The sequence below is a fragment of the Microcaecilia unicolor genome, chromosome 3 (genome assembly GCF_901765095.1).
Source record: "Microcaecilia unicolor chromosome 3, aMicUni1.1, whole genome shotgun sequence".
Classification (NCBI taxonomy): domain Eukaryota; kingdom Metazoa; phylum Chordata; class Amphibia; order Gymnophiona; family Siphonopidae; genus Microcaecilia; species Microcaecilia unicolor.
The window spans coordinates 364060334-364076042 of NC_044033.1; the positions used below are offsets into that span (position 1 = coordinate 364060334).

General features: G+C 45.2%; 1 protein-coding gene across 4 annotated transcripts in view; it reads right to left on the bottom strand.

Moving 5' to 3' along the window:
• The window catches only part of MCM9 (minichromosome maintenance 9 homologous recombination repair factor), a 142401-nt gene extending 140332 nt beyond the window's left edge, over positions 1 to 2069 (bottom strand). For 2 of the 4 annotated variants that reach the window (XM_030198552.1, XM_030198556.1), the window contains exon 1: positions 1983 to 2063. The gene's annotated coding sequence lies outside the window, so the exon portion shown is untranslated. Of the gene's footprint in view, positions 1 to 1982 lie in introns of all 4 variants that reach the window. The other 2 variants (XM_030198553.1, XM_030198554.1) reach the window with 2 other exon arrangements.
• Between the last annotated feature and the right edge of the window lie 13640 nt (positions 2070 to 15709).

The window sequence follows — 15709 nt, forward strand, 5'->3', positions numbered from 1 at the left end:
CTTAAATTAGGAGGATAATGACACATAGAAATACAGAAAATAATGGCAGATGAAGGCCATAAAGTCTATTCAGTCTTCCCAGAAACTCAAGAGTACAGGGAAAGCACCTTCCCAGCAAAAAAAAGTTAAAAATATAAAACATGGATCAAACTGTGAAGCATTACTGCTAATTGGATAGAAATGGACAAAGCAACAAAAACTAGCAATTCTCCTGCTAGGTGGAAAGGGTAAGCCTAGCTCCTGAAGAGACGGGGGGGGGGGGGGGGGGGGGGGTCAGACAGCCCAAGTTTTGATGGTGAATTTCAGGGAGATGAGTAGGGTTGGGAGGAGGAGCCAAAAATCTTGAAGTACACATTATTCATCTCCTGGGCAAAAAGGGTAAAAGACAATCAGAACTATCAAGTAAACCCACCCTTTCAGGAAGGAAAATTCAAACTTAGAAATAAAGATTAATCCTGTAACCAATGCTGATATACTGTACCTTCAAAATATGAAACTATGAATCAGTTCATCTTTAAATTTACCATATCAGTTCCTATTTCTAATCATAGGACTGGAACCCAGCAGTGGTACAAGTTCAAATTCTTGGCCAAGCAAAGCATTTTTAATTTCAAGAAAAGAATGCATAAAGTTTTGAATGCAAATAGATAGAGTTAATACTCTTGCACCACTGGATCCCAATATTGATTCATTCGTTTGAGTGGGTCTCTCCTTCTCTGCATTTACTCAATATACACCTCCAACCTATGCCAATACCAAGGAAAAAAAACCATAAAAAAGCATTTGCTAAATAGTGCAGGTAATAGGTTTGTACTAAGTAAAGTAGACCTCAACAAATTAGGAACTAACCTAAAAACATAGGAGCCATTGGCTGAGAGCACTGTTGCTTCTCCATTCCCACCCCACTAACATTATTACCAGTGAAGTTTGGGGGGGTGGGGGAGGAATTCTCCCAGTTGAGAAGTAACTCTTTAAGATACCAATTTACTAAGGCTCTTTTCCTATTTTGTGTCTGTGGGCAAAGAAAGTTTAGTATATTAGTCTCTTTTTTAATATATTTAGTTGATGGATCTGGGTAAACAGATTTACAACATATTTTGCACAACTCAATAGAATATGACATAACAACTGAACTCACCCTACATACTGGGGGTAATTCTATAAGCAGGCACCTCCTTTAAAGCGTGCTGATGCCACACAGCAAAAGTCTATTCTACAATGGCATCTGGGTACCCAGATTCCGTGTAACCCATATCAGTGCACCTTACAATTAGACACCTGCAGTTACACAGCCATAAACCTGGTGGACACCCAAATGCTACATGGACAATTGCATCCTAAAGTATTCTCTAAGTTGTATGTGTGAGTGGCAATCTCACGCGTACCCCTCCCATATGAACATTTCCACTTCTATAAAATATTTTGCTGCCACTTACATGCTGAAATATACACCCACCTGCAAAAGTGACAGTATTCTACAAAACTTATGTGCTCAAGTAATGCATAAATGTGGGCACCCTGGTATAAAACTACCCCCGCTGTGTTCTCATTTCGGTCTCTTAAGGTGCCTCTGGAAATCAATGGCAGAAACCAGCAGTCTTCCCTCCCAAAGCAAGCTGTTAATTGTCTGCCAGCATCCGCTCAGGCAAAGTAAAGAGACAATTGCCTATTTGTTTCACTATTACCGTAGCTTGGGTCCGAACCAGTCAATCCTTCTCTCTCACATACCACTGCTAAACCTACACCTAGTCTCTCACTCTCTTTCATATTCCGCCCCTCCCCCGCTTCACCCAGTCTCTTTCTGTCATAGTCCACACCCCCCCCCCAGGCTTCACCCATTTTCTCTCTCTCATACCCCCCACCCTTAGGGTTACCATATGGCTCCAGAAAAAGGAGGACCAGTATTTCTCCCTATAGAATCTATCACTCCCAAGCAGTTTGAGAGTCTGCAACCTATCCACCCCCCCCCCCCCTTGCCTTACTATTTGCAGAGTCCTCTCAGAAGAAAGACATCTCTTTCACTTTTAGAACGCGATTAGACTTCAGCTTGAGCTGCGCGCCTGTTCAGGAAGTCGGGGAAATCTCGTGCTAAAGTCCCGCGAGAGTTTTCCGAATTTCCTGAACTGGCGCGCGACTCAAGCTTAAACTCCTACCCAATCGCGCTTCATTGAGAGAGGTTGAGCAGCTGCTTTTCTTCTTAGAGGTTGTGGAAAATGAGCTATGAAGTTACGGACGTCAGGATGGTGTTCGGAATTTGTTGACCGTGCTGTAAGGGGGGGGGGGGGGGGGGGGGGGGGGGGAGGGGTATCCACCATTAGTATAATATATTATAGCTGCCCATCATAGATTGGAGATTAGAAAACTAGTACAGGCGTTTAATATACTATGACACTTTAATTTTTCTCAATAAGCCACTGTCTCAGCTAACAAGATGTGGAGGAAATATTGTTTTATTGTTTTCAGGTGCCGGGGATTCACCTCACTGTCCAAGGTATATTATCTGCTTGGAAATAAAACGCACAGCAGGGAGATTTAATTTTGGACAGCTTGAATCTTAACCAAATAGTTTGAACAACCTTTAAAGGAAGAGTCTCTAGCCTTTTTTTTTTTTTTTTTTTTGGCATCGTATGTGTTAGAACCAGACTATGCTTGAACATTATAGCATTCTTTTTATATATATATATATATATATATATATATATATATATATATATATAAGGGACCCTTGGACATGTAGGAGGTTATTTCTTTAGTACATGGAGCGTGTAATGCACTTGTTGGTGATTTGTTTTTTCTTTAGCCATATAAAAGCTTAGTGAAGTATTCTGGACACAAAACAGATTAGAATGTTTTTGGATGGTAAAAGCTGCTTGGGTGAGGGGCAATGTCATTGAAGATTAGAAAATAATGGGGGTTTCTTCAAGTAGGAAAGTTGTGCTAATAACTTATTAGGATTTATTTACCACCTTTTTGAAGGAATTCACTCAATGTAAAAGTTGCTCATTAGTGGTGTTAATTTTTATGATTAATCTTTGGTCTCGTTGATCTTTTGCTTTTTTTCCATGTATTTCTTGACACTTCAACTCATTATCAAATGCACATTGTTTTTGAATGTCATTGTACTTTAGTTGCTTTTATTTTCATCCTTATACATTTACATCACTGCCAGTCTAGATCAAACTAAGAAACTTACGGGCAGATGCTCAGATAACCGCGGTAAGCCAACAGTGCAGAAACCTATGGGCAGATGCTCGAACTCCCACGGTAAGCCAACAGCGTAGAAACCATACCGCTGGCACTGCACAAAAACTTCACTCACCAATGCTCAAAGGAAATGGTATTCAAATTATATGTGTGCTGTAAAAACCTATGCTGCTAACATATTCATATATGACCTGGAGATAGACATGATGAGTGAGGTATCAATTTGCAGATGAGATAATTTATTCAGATTCATTTAAAATAGCAGAGGATTGTGAAGATTTGTAGAAAAATCTTGTGAGGCTAGAAGACTGGACATCTCAAATGGCACATGAGCTTTAATGTGGACAAGTGTAAAATGATGCACATAGAAGTACAGGTACAAAATTTCAGGCTCTCACTTAGAAGTGACCACCCTAGAAAAAGGTTTGCAATCATTGTGGATAATACATCCAAATTTTAATCCTAATGTACGATGACTAAATAAATATAATGTTAAAATTGAGAAAAAAAATGAGAATATCAGTACAAGTGCAGTTCTGGCTGCTCCTTCTGGAAAACAATTGAACTATAAAAGGTTCAGAGAAGGGGAGGCAAAAATGATAAAGGTAGTAGAACACCTTTCTGAAGAAAGGCTAAACAGATTAGTGCTTTTCAGCTTGGAACGATGACGTGGATATGATAGAAGTTTATAAAATTATGAATTGAATGGAATAGTCAAATAAAAAAAAAGATTCTTTAACCTTTTAAACACCACAAAAACAAAAGGACGTAAAACGAAGATACTTACCTATAGCAGGTATTCTCCGAGGACAGCAGGCTGATCTCACATGTGGGTCGACGACCACGGCGGCCCAGGAATCGGAAATTTTGCAAGCAAAATAAAAGGTTTAGCCAAAGAGTTCTGGTGTGCGAATCGCGCTCACCACACATGCACGGATGACCTCAGTTTAATCAAAAAGCATAAAAATAAGCAAACAACAACAACTCTAAAGGGGAGGAGGGCGGGTTTGTGAGAATAATCAGCTTGCTGTCCTCGGAGAATACCCGCTACAGGTAAGTATCTTCGCTTTCTCTGAGGACAAGCAGGTTGCTTGTTCTCACGTGGGGTATCCCTAGCAACCTGGCTCACTCAAAACAATGAACATTGGTCAATTGGGCCTCGCAACGGTGAGAACATAGCATAGATTGACCTGAAACCAGAAACAACTAACTGAGAGTGCTGCCTGGAACAGAATAAAAAAGGGTCTAGGGGGGTGGAGTTGGATTCTAAACCCCAAACAGATTCTGCAGCACCAACTGCCCAAACCGACTGTTGTGTCGGGTATCCTGCTGAAGGCAGTAGTGAGATGTGAATGTGTGGACTGATGACTACATTGCAGCGTTGCAAATCTCTTCAATGGAGGCTGACTTTAAGTGAGCCACTGACGCAGCCATGGCTCTAACATTATGAGCCGTGACATGCAACTCTAAAGTCAACCCAGCTTGGGCATAAGTGAAGGAAATGCAATCTGCTAGCCAATTGGAGATTGTGCGTTTTCTGATGGCGACTCCCCTCCTGTTGGGATTGAAAGAAACAAATAACTGGGCGGACTGTCTGAAGGGCTTTGTCCACTCCAAGTAAAAGGCCAATGCTGTCTTGCAATCCAGGGTATGCAAACTGCTTTCGCCAGGGCGGGTATGAGGACGGGGAAAGAATGTTGGCAAGACAATTGACTGGTTCAGACGGAACTCCGACACCACCTTTGGCAGGAACTTAGGGTGAGTGTGGAGGACTACTCTGTTGTGATTAAACTTGATATAAGGTGCATGCACTACTAAGGCCTGAAGCTCACTGACCCTACGAGCTGAAGTAACAGCCACCAAGAAAATGACCTTTCAGGTCAAGTACTTCAGATGGCAGGAATTCAGTGGCTGAAAAGGAGCTTTCATCAGCTGGGTGAGAACGACGTTGAGATCCTGTGACACTGGTGGAGGTTTGACGGGGGCTTTGACAAAAGCAAACCGCTCCTGAAGCGAACAACTAAAGGCTGTCCAGAGATAGGCTTACCCTCTACATGGCGATGATAGGCACTAATCGCACTAAGGTTAACCCTTACGGAGTTGGTCTTGAGACCAGACTGATAAGTGTAGAAGGTATTCAAGCAGGGTCTGTGTAGGACAAGAAAGAGGATCTAGGGCCTTGCTGTCACACCAAAAGGCAAACCTCCTCCATTTGAAAGAGTAACACCTTTTCATGGAATCTTTCCTGGAAGCAAGCAAGAATCGGGAGACACCCTCTGAAAGACCCAAGGAGGCAAATTCTAAGCTCTCAACATCCAGGCCGTGAGAGCCAGAGACTGGAGGTTGGGATGTAGAAATGACCCCTCGTTCTGGGTAATGAGGGTTGGAAAACACTCCAATCTTCACAGTTCCTCGGAGGACAACTCCAGAAGAAGAGGGAACGAAATCTGAAGCGGCCAGAAGGGTGCAATTAGGATCATGGTTCCACGGTCTTGCTTGAGTTTCAGCAAAGTCTTCCTCACCAGAGGTATGGGAGGATACGCATACAGCAGGCCTGTTCCCCAATGCAGGAGAAAGGCATCTGACGCTAGTCTGTTGTGGGCCTGAAGCCTGGAACAGAACTGAGGGACCTTGTGATGGATCTGAGTGGCAAAAAGATCCACCGAGGGGGTGCCCCACGCTTGGAAGATCTTGCAGACTACGGCCATGTTCAGTGGCCACTCGTGAGGTTGCATTACTCTGCTCAGCCTGTTGGCCAGACTGTTGTTTACACCTGCCAGATAAGTGACTTGGAGAAACATGCCGTGATGACGACTTCCTGACACAGAGGGCGAGATCCGGTGCCCCCCTGCTTGTTGGTGTAATACATGGCAACCTGATTGTCTGTCTGAATCAAAATGGTTTGGTGGGACAGCCGGTCTCTGAAAGCCTTTAGAGCGTTCCAGATCTCTCGCAATTCCAGGAGATTGATCTGAAGACCTGTTTCCTGAAAGGACCAGGCTCCTTGAGTGTGAAGCCCATCTACATGAGCTCCCCACACCAGGAGGGATGCATCCGTCGTCAGCACTTTTTGTGGCTGAGGAATTTGGAATGGATGTCCCAAGGTCAAATTGGATCGACTCATCCACCACTGCAGAGAATTCCGAAAGTCGGTGGACAGTTGGATCACATCCTCTAGATCTCCCATAGCTTGACACCACTGGGAGGCTAGGGTCCATTGAGCTGATCTCATGTGAAGGCGTGCCATGGGAGTTACATGAACTATGGAGGCCATGTGCCCCAGGAGTCTCAACATCTGCCGAGCCATGATCTGCTAAGACGCTCACACTAAAGACACAAGGGACAGGAGGTTGTCTGTCCGTGCCTCGGGAAGATTAGCTCGAGCTGTCTTTGTGTTCAACAGAGCTCCAATGAATTCCAACTTTTGAATTGGGGTGAGATGGGACTTGGAGTAATTGATCACGAACTCCAGTAGCTCTAGCACCTGAATAGTCATTCACATGGACTGTAGAGCACTTGCCTCCGAGGTGCTCTTGACCAGCCAATCATTGAGATAACGGAACACATGCACTCCCGGTCTGCGAAGCGATGCTGCGACTACCGCCAGGCACTTTGTGAATACTCTGGGTGCAAACCAAAGGGCAGCACACAGTACTAAAAGTGCTGAGTTCCCAGCCGAAATCGAAGATACTTCCTGTGAGCTGGGAGTATCAAGATGTGTGTGTAAGCATCCTTTAAGTCCAGAGAGCATAGCCAGTCGCCTTCTTGAATCATGGGAAGAAGGGTGCCTAGGGAAACCATCCTGAACTTTTCCTAGACTAGAAATTTGTTCAAGGCCCTTAGGTCTAGGATGGAATGCATCCCCCCTGTTTTCTTTTGCACAAGGGTGTACTTGGTATAGAATCCCAGCCCTTCTCCTGGTGGAACGGGTTCGACCACATTGCCCTTTAGAAGGGTGGAGAGTTCCTCTGCAAGTACCTGCTTGTGCTGGGAGCTGTAAGATTGAGCTCCTGGTGGGCAATTTGGAGGTTTGGTTTCCAGATTGAGGGTGTATCCTAATCAGACTATTTGAAGAACCCACCGGTCGGAGGTTATGAGAGGCCACCTTAGGTGAAAAAGATCAACCTTCCCCCAACCGGCAAGATGTCTGGCACGGATACTTTTATTGAGGCTATGCTTAACTGGAACCAGTCAAAAGCCCGTCCCTTGCTTTTGCTGGAGAGCAGAATGGGCCTTAGGCGCACGCTGTTTACGAGAACGAGCGCGCTGGGAATGAGCCTGGGCAGGCTGCCGAGAAGCAGGAGTGTACCTACGCCTAGAATTAGGAGTAGGGAACACTCCTTCCCGCCAAAAAACCTCCTAGATGAGGAGGCAGTAGCAGAAGGCGCCCGGTGGGAGAGAGAATCCATAGCATCATTGTGTTTCTTGATCTGGTCAACTAGATCCTCTACTTTTTCACCAAAAAGATTGTCCCCCGGCAAGGAACATCCGCCATTCGCTGCTGGACAGAATGATCCAGGTCAGAGACACGCAGCCATGAGAGTCTGCGCATCACTAATCCTTGAGCAGCGATCCTGGATGCCACGTCAAAAGTCTCAAAAGCACCCCTGGCCAGGAACTTGCGACACGCCTTCTGCTGCCTGACCACCTGGCGAAAAGGCTCGGCCAACTCTGAAGGGAGTGCCTCAACCAAGCCCGACAGTTGACGTATCAAGTCTCGCAAGTGCACACTCGTGAAGAGCTGGTATGGTTGAATCTTGGCGGCGAGCATAGCGGCCTGATACATCTTCCTCCCAAATGAGTCAAGAGTCCTAGCTTCTCTGCCTGGGGGCACCGAAGCATAGTCTTTAGAACTCTTGGCTCTCTTGAGGGCGGAGTCCACCATCATGGAATTGTGGGGTAACTGAGACCTCATCAACCCATGTTCACCGTGGATCCGATACTGGGACTCAGCTTTTTTCGGGATCACGGGGCCAGACAGAGAGGCCGACCAGTTTCGCATAAGGACTTCCTTCAGTACCTTATGCAGAGGAACTGTCACTGCCTCTTTAGGTGGGTGTCTTCGATGACATGGAAGGAAAAACGGCCTCGGCGAAATCAAATGACGCGATTGTGCCAAAAAAGGAGACACAAAAAAGGGAATAAACTCGACCGCACAGCCCAAAGGCCAGTCACGTCGAAAAAGACAGGAAATTTTAAAGGTGGACAAAAAACAAGAAAACTACGGGGAAACTACTTTCTTTTAAAAAAGAAAATAAAACGAAAATAAAGTGAAACTCAGTTGTGAAGAGTAGTTCTTTTCCTGGACCTGATGGAGCACAGAGGAAACACTGTCTCACCTAACTGCGGAGAAAAAAAAACTGAGGTAGCTCGCGCGGCGGGCGGGAAGTCGTCCGCGCATGCGTGATTCGCGTACCAGAACTCTCTGGCAAAACCCACATGTGAGAACAAGCAGCCTGCTTGTCCTTGGAGAAAACTAATAACCAACAGATTGAAAATACAGCTTTAGAACTCTCTGCTGGAGGGTGTGGTAAAAACAGTTTGCGTAGCTGAGTTTAAAAAAAGGGTTTGGAGAACTTCCTGGAGAAAAGGTCAATAAACTATTACTACTACTACTACTACTATTTAGCATTTCTATAGCGCTACAAGGCGTATGCAGCGCTGCACAAACATAGAAGAAAGACAGTCCCTGCTCAAAGACCTTACAATCTAATAGACAAAGTAGATCTGGGAAAAAACACTGCTTATCCCTAAGGGTAATTAGCATGGAATCTAGCCAGTTTTAGGGATCCTGCCAGGTACTTGTGATGTAGATTGGCCACTGTTAAGAGACAGGATTCTAGGTTTAATAGACCTTTGGTCTGACCCTATGGTGATTTTTATGTTCTTAACTGGCCACTACAGGCTACTGAGCTTGATGGACCTCAGTTTGAATCATATGAGAGACTGACAGATGGGTACAGGGATGGAAGGAGATAAGAAGTGATGGCTAGGGACAGGGGAGGGATTGGGAAGAATTACAGGGGACAGGTAGGAGTTTGAGAAAAAGAGATTACAGGGGTGGTAGTGGAGCAGGGGGGGGGGGCATATTCAGGATAGGAGTACTGGGGCCTGACTTAGGAGAGACAAGAAACATCAATAGACTCCTGTGATTATGTATATATATATATATATATATATATATATATAGTGAAGAATAAGGGGCTGTCTTATCCTGGGTAGGCCATTAGATGGCGCTGTTCCCATAGAAATGGGGGAAAATGTCCAGGATGAGTCACTAGAGGGAGCCAGTAGGGGAATGTCCAGGTGGAGGTTGCTAGGTTGGAAACAGGTGTAGGTGGTTGTGGGCTGGGTTCTGCCTGGAATTAGGGGGGAGAGCCTAAAGGGGTGGCAAAGCTAATTAACCACCTTATACCTGCCTGTGTGGTGAAAGAGAAGGGAGGAGCTGGAGACCTGGCAGCTGAAGGAAGAAGATCTCCTTGAAGGTACTGGCTGAACTCTGTGGACTTTTGAAGCTCTCTGCTGAAAAGGTGACAGCTGCACTACTCTCTGAGAAAGAAAAGGAAATGCATTTGTTTGGCTGTTTGAACTGTGAAAGTTTGAGGAACTGCTTTAAATGTTTGAATTGAAGAAGAAATGTTTAAGTTAAGGAATAAGCCATGAAGATTATGTTAAATGGCAACTAATAAGACCTTTAGTTATAAGAAGCCTGGTGTTGGTGAACATTTGTGGAAGGTGAAGAGGAGGCAGAGAACTCCCCTGTGTTTGAGGCAGAGTCCTGGTGAATTACCTAGAAGGGTGGAGCCCAACCGTGACTGTGTGTGGACGTTAAGCAGGGTCAGCCCTGGCCAGAGCCTGGAAGGGTGACCAGCTCACAATATATATATATATATATAAACTGGGTATCAGCTAGTTTATATTTACATGTAAGACAGATTAAGTCTTCCAGAGTAATTGTGAGCAACTTTTTCCAGTAATTTGGCACAATTTGGCTTTTGAGCATTATTAGCACAAGTTTAGGAGACACAGATTTCAATAAAAGAATATGGTGTCTGCAGAAACTGTAGACACACATTTTGGGTTTCAGACATTCGAATTCCTATTTTCACTCTCTGCGTCAATGGACAAAATGTACGCATAGTAAAATCCAGTGATGATGTTGGAAAATTGTATGTCTGGTGCTTGATGCACTGATGACAACCAGCATAGACTGTCAGGTTTCTTCCCTGGAAGCACTGGGTTGTGAGCCCTTGGACCACTACCGTGGAGCGGCAGTGGCAGGCAAGGTCACCTTCAAAGCAGAGACGAGGCAAGGCTGGACTGGAACCCCGGACTGGAGTTCTGCACTAGAATACACAGGACTGGAACACACTGGACTGGAACCCACTGGACTGGTACACACTGGAGTGGAGCCCACTGGACTGGAACACATGGGACCAGAACCCGCTGGACAGGAACACACTGAGCCTAGCCACCATTCCCCGAGGGTTGAGCCCTCAGGCTCGGGCAGCCGGTAGGGCTTATATGAAAACCAGAACTGGAACTAGCAAGCAGGAACAGGAATCTGGATACAGAAGTGCCCCCAGGCACCTAGGTGAAAGCAAGGCAGACAGGCAGGGAATGTCCGGGTTCTGGCAATAGGTCTGGCCACAGGCAGAGAATATCTGGGTTCAGGTAGTAGTCGGGGCAGGCAGCAAGTATCGGGGTTCAGGCAGTAGTTGGGTGAGGCAGTAGGCAGAGAGTAGTCAGATTGAGGCAATAGGCCAAGTAGCAAGACTATGGCTGGAGCTCCGGTAGCAAGGAGTACTAGCAGCGGACAGGACTAGGGCTGAAGCTCCAGAAGCAAAGGAAAACACACAAGGGAAAACCAAAAAAGCTGAACACAAGCTAACAAGAAAGCTATGCCCAAGCTAACTAGTCACAAGCTAGAAACTCACACAACACAACACACAGGAGAACTAGTAAAGCTGTACACAAGCCAACAAGAAAAGCTATGCCCAAGCTACTAGTAACAAGCTAGAAACTCACACTGAACTGGACAAGGTAGCAGTGCACAGAGCACTCTAACATACCAGGGACCTTAGACGATGCAAAGGCAAAGGCTGCAGTCTCTTAAGTGATTAATAAAGCCCTTCAGCACCTGAGGAGCAGCTGCAGCCATCAGTAAGCAACTACGGAGGCTGTCCAGGCACAAACAAGAGAGACAAGTCCGGCAGCCTGGCAGAACCGGACCGGACTAGGCTAAAGTCTGGAACGGGTAGGAACTGCAAGACAAACTATGCAGCCACTGGCTCTGGCCACCAGCGGGTGAGAGGAGCACAAACCAAGGAGCAGGCAGAGCGCACACACAACATAGAGAGACTTAGAATACCTAGGTGCAGCACACAGGAGCAAACAGAGCCAGGCTGAAGACAGAGCTAACTCAGGCAGCACCCCCAGGTGCAGTAGAGTGGAGTAATTAGAGCCATGCTGGAAGCAGCCAGCACACAGAAGGAAAACTACTCCAGAAAGGATAGGCAGAAGCCAGCTTAGTAACTGACCCCCAGAAATAAGGTAAGTCTGAGGGTGGTCATGGCCACAGACATGACATAGACTCTGGTTGTCCAAAAAAAAAAAAAAAAAAGAAGAAAATTTAGAACTCGGGAAAGCCTAACTAGGATTTTCTGTCACGAGACAGGATTGGGCCAAGCACATAAGTGGGTGAGGTCATCACATCATGAAAACAAAACTCTCCCAAATTTTTTTAGAGGTCTTTAACTGTGTGCCCATTTTTGTTAGTCTTATTTTTTTTTCATCACATTTCCCCAGGGCCTAGCAGTTTACTCTTGCCCAGGATGTGATGGAAAAATCCAGAATTCCAATCCTCATCCAATTTGCATAACTTCACTTTGTGTCAGCTACAACTGAATGGTGCAAGAGCATTCTACTTCAATGTCTTCCCAGTCAAGAATTCTTGCTGATATTTTGTGACAAGCAAAAATGAGGTGTACTTTGCTTATAGCTTGCCAAGATGAAAGACATTTGTCTGCACTAAGATAAACTGGCTCTGCCCTTCTTATGGTTTTCCTTTTCTTAGAATATATGTCCTTCTCCCTTCGCAATGGCCTTTATAAAGGAGCAAGACCGTGCAGAGTAGAAGAGCTCCTTTGAGGTTACCAGGCCAAAACTGCATTTGTTTCATTCATGTTCACACAGGCCAAGTAGAGGGTGTTCTTTCTTGTCCATCAACAGCACAATGCTGCCTGAATTTTCTTGGTGCCGATTCTTCTCGGCAATATTAGATGCTGTCTTGTACAGCTAATCCCACTTTCCTAGAAGTGCAACAACTTGCCAAAATTATCCTTTCTTTTTCTTAGTGTGGATGGATGGTCTCTGCTAGTGCACTCTGCTCTGTGTACCCTTGGTGCAAAAAAATGTCTTATCCTTCAGCACAAGATGATTTTCTTCCCTGGAAGTTCAGGCAGGGCTGAATTAACACAATCTCAGGCCCTAAGCAGATATACATGTGTGGGCCCCCTCTACCGTGGATTTGCATTTAATTGGTATCTTTCCTATCCCTGAGTCACATTCATTTTCCTTACCCTCCTTCACCTATTATTTTCACTTATGGCCTTTGTACCATATTATGGGGCTCATTTTCAAAGCACTGAGACATACGAAGTACCATAGAGGGGCATAATCGAACGCGAACGCCCATCTCCATGGGCGTTTATCTCCGAGGATGGGTCCGCGAAGGGGCGGGCCAGACTGTATTTTCGGAAAAGATGGGCGTCCATCTTTTGTTTTGATAATACGGTTTGTGCCAAGCAAATGCATCGCATTTGGGCGGATTTGAGCTAGGCGGTATCGGTTTTCAGCGATAATGGAAACCGAAGGTGCCCAGCTCAAAAACGAACAAATCCAAGGCATTTTGTCGTGGGAGGGGCCAGGATTCATAGTGCACTGGTCCCCCTCACATGCCAGGACACCAACCGGGCACCCTAGGGGGCAATTGTAACAATTAAAAAAAAATTAAAATACCTCCCAAGTCCATAGCTCCCTTACCTTGGGTGCTGAGCCCCCCAAAACCCACTCCCCACACAACTCTACACCATTACCATAGCACTTATGGCTGAAGCGGGGCACCTCGATGTGGGTTTTGGGGGCGGTTTGGAGCGCTCCCATTTAGCAGCACAAGTGTAACAGGTAGGGGGGGATGGGCCTGGGTCCACCTGCCTGAAGTCCACTGCACCCACTAACAACTGCTCCAGGGACCTGCATACTGCTGTGATGGAGCTGGGTATGACATTTGAGGCTGGCATACAGGCTGGGGAAAAAAAGTTTTTAAAGTTGTTTTTTTTTTTTTTTTTGGTAGGAGGGGGGTTAGTGACCACTGGGGGAGTCAGAGGAGGTCATCCCTGATTCCCTCTGGTGGTCATCTGAGCAGTTGGGGCACTTTTGGGGGACTTGTTCGTGGAAAAAAAAAAGGGTCCAAAAAAGTGACCCAAATTCTCGCTTATGGCGCCCTTCTTTTTTCCATTATTGGCCGAACGCGCCCATCTCTCCTCGGCCGATAAACACGCCCCAGTCCCGCCTTCACCATGCCTCCGACATGCCCCCGTCATCTTTGGCCGTTCCCGCGACAGACTGCAGTTGGAGGCGCCCAAAATCGGCTTTCGATTATACCGATTTGGGCGCCCATGAGAGAAAGGTGCATATCTCCCGATTTGGGTCGAAATATGGGCGTCTTTCTCTTTCGAAAATAAGCTGGATAGTAACCTATGGTACTTTGTGTGTCTATGTGCTTTGAAAATGAGCTCCTTCAGGGCCCCGATGCTCAAAAGTAAATGCAGGCCCTAGAGGCCATTACCACTATACTAGCGCCTGCATTTACTTGTGCAGAATGTTCAGAGAGCCAGAGCACAGGAATAATCGTGCAGATGAAAAATGCAAGTAGCATACTAATGTGGTCAAGCTCATGTTAATGAGGTCGTTTTGTATTTCTCCCCAATGCTCAGAAAAGAGCTCCTGAAACAAAACTGCCTTACTGCTACAAATAATATCAGGTTGGAGCAGGAATTAGGCTGTTGGAAGAGAGGATTTCTTATGATTCTCATGCTTCTCTCATGAATCTTTCTGTAAAATTTGCCGGCTTTGTTGTTGGAAGCAGAAGGAAGCCTATGCAAGCCCTTAAGCATTGGTCTTGAAAAACAGCAGACTCAAGCGAAAGCACACTTTAGTGTCTGTTTCCTGCACATCCATGCTAAAAAAATGTTTTAAATGACTAAATTTAGCCTGCAAAGAGGTGGGAAATGTGGGATACAAATGCAATAAATAAATAAATAAAACAGATGCCAATATGTGTTTCTTGTTCGGGTTTTACCAGGCGCATGTGCAAAGGAGCAGAGTTTACTGCAAAACTGTTCTGCGCATGTGCCAAGCACAATCCTCCCGCTGAACGCCCTAATGTTCAATGCTATGAGTGTGCCTATATTTGCATCTCATTAGCATTGAGCATTAGGGCATTGTTCTGGCGGTATTTTTACTGCACTTTGGAACAGCACCGGAGTTTTGAGCATCAGGGCCCAGAAACATTAAGAAAGTGCAGTCTTGCTATGGGCATGGCAGGCGCATACTTCAAATGGAGAGCTGCCAAGTTCAAAGACAGATTTCTGACAACCCTATCCTGGTGCACTAGTGACCTGCAGCACTAATGTCAGTGGGTAGAAACAGGAACTACACAGAACACACTGAATTGGGGTATAAATTCAATAACAGAGCTGGGCAAAAAAAAGTCTTCCTACTGGAATTGGTTAGCTTTGCTCTGGAGCAGTGGGTTGAGAACATGGTAAGTTAGACAAGCCATTCTCACCCTCCACTACCTCTTGTACAAATCAAAGATGCCAAGGGTGGACTGTCCCAATGAGTGAGATTTACAGATGATGTATCTGAGGTATACATTTACAAAATATTTTACATGGGAAAAAAGCAAAAGAAGATCATTATTTAGCTTTCTTTTGTGCTTTAGATAGAGTATTTGCAGAGTAAAGACAGTATTAGAACAATTTTCAAAGGATATGCCTAGGTAACAATAGTTAGCTAGGTAAAGTTCTTTTTACATAAGTACATAAGTATTGCCATACTGGGAAAGACCAAAGGTCCATCAAGCCCAGCATCCTGTTTCCAACAGTGGCCAATCCAGGTCACAAATATTTGGCAAGATCCCAAATATGTACAAAATATTTTATACTGCTTATCCCAGAAATAGTGGATTTTTCTCCAAGTCCATTTAATAATGGTCTATGGACTTTGCCTTTAGGAAGCCATCCAAACCTTTTTTAAACTCCGCTAAGCTAACTGCTTTTACCACATTCTATGGCAACGAATTCCAGAGTTTAATTACACGTTGAGTGAAGAAATATTTTCTCAGATTCGTTTTAAATTTACTACATTGTAGCTTCATCGCATGCCCCCTAGTCCTAGTATTTTTGGAAAGCGTAAACAGACGCTTCACATCTACCCGTTC